This window comes from Biomphalaria glabrata, chromosome 1, assembly GCF_947242115.1.
Source record: "Biomphalaria glabrata chromosome 1, xgBioGlab47.1, whole genome shotgun sequence".
Taxonomy (NCBI): Eukaryota; Metazoa; Mollusca; class Gastropoda; family Planorbidae; genus Biomphalaria; species Biomphalaria glabrata.
The window spans coordinates 35,471,671-35,473,513 of record NC_074711.1 but is presented as its reverse complement, the minus strand read 5'-3'; positions in this window follow the sequence as shown (position 1 = coordinate 35,473,513).

Below are 1,843 nucleotides of genomic sequence, written 5' to 3'. Positions count from 1 at the left end.
CATTGACTAACCAATGAGCTGCTGGATTGGCAAGAGTCATCCCCCCCCCCCTTCTCATTTTTTTGTTCTTTTTCTTGGACCTATAAATAGATCTAGATTTAATTTTAAAACAAATAACTAACAAATGCTACAAATATAACATTTGATTAAAGAAAAAAATCTAATATATTAAAATAATGATAATAATAAAAATGAATTTAAAAACTATTTGTAGTTTTAATTAAAACGTTCAAATGTGTTAGGCCATGCAATGAATAACTAATCAGCTGTTGATAACAGATAAGGAGTATAGCCTACATTTATTTTATATAGGTCAAACTTTAGTAAAATTACAGATTTGTGAACTTTTTAAAATTGTTAGATATAGTGTGTCTGATTTAATACACTATTAGGGGACTGTAGAATATTTGTATTACACAAATAACAAACTAGTGTTTAAGAGGGAAGACATATTAGGAACTCCATTTATTACGTAAACACAAGCGGTGTTGCACTGACGCGCTAGTGTGCAAATGTACATATATTACTATTATGTTACATCTCTCTTCTTTAATTTAGAAAATCTATTTATCAGAATAACTAACAAACTAGTCAACTAAAAAGTCTAATCAGTTCATCACAAATCAAGTCTCTTGGGTTTGTTAACTATTCTGCCTGAGCGTGTTACATAAGGTTCATTTGGTCTAGAGGTGTTAGAAGAAGCAGTGTGTAGTGGCGGCTCAAAATCTAGTGTAGTTTGTAATCTTGGACTCTCTAGATTTAGTGGTTCTGGTTGTTCTGAGATGTCATCTGGAAAGTCATAAATATTGTCAAATCTGTTTGCTTTCTCAGAAGACTTTCTGATGTGTATTCTGTTTCTTCTGTAGACCTTATTTCCACTTTTGACATTATACGATCTAGGCTTAGAATGCTTCGAAACTACTGTTCCTGGTTTCCACTCAGAATTAAGTTGCATTCTGACTGCCGTTCCGTTTTGTAGTGGATTATGACTCTTAACTCCTTTCCTCTTATCATAACAATGTTTCTCAGACTGTTTCTCGGAGTCAAAGTGTTTCTTCACCACCTTGAGATCTGGTGTCTTGGTAGGTATTAGCGGTTCTGACACATTTTGATTCTGTTGTTCAGCACACCTGCTACAATCCCTAACTGTCACTTCAATGTCTGCATTCATGCCTGGCCAATACATGACTTCTCTGGCTCTCTGCTTACACTTGACTATTCCTAAGTGAGACTTGTGAATCAGATTTAGCATGTATTTACGTAAGCTTGGTGGCATGACTATTCTCAGACCTTTGTATATAATACCATCCGAAGTTGATAACTGGTCTCTTGAATCCCAATACGGCCTGACTTCAATTGGAGTCTCGCTTCTTGTGTCTGGCCAACCAGTCATAATTACTTCCAGAAGCATTGAAAGTTCCTTGCTTGTACAGTCTTTAATTTCACTGTATTTTGAATCACTTACAGAGATCATATGCACTGAATCATCTGTAAATTCACATGTCTGTGTATCAGTATTTCCTGTAACTGAATCTTGTATTCTCCTGGCAGTGTTCCAGTTGTTTTCAGCATTTCAGGAAATTCTCTTTGTAACTCGTCTTCTGCCTTGGATTCTATGCTGTCTATCCGTTGTAGTAGTCCTAAACATTCTGCTGTGTCACCACTCAAAATGTTCTCTTGACTAATGTCTACTACCTCAAACCTTGCTTTCACCTCTTGGATATTATTTTTCAAAGGTAGCACTACTGCTCCTAAAGTCTTAATAACATGATTAGAGTAAGACTTGAGCGACTTTGCTGAATAAGCAAGTTTTACTTTGTCTTTGAGCTTTTCAAACTCTGAC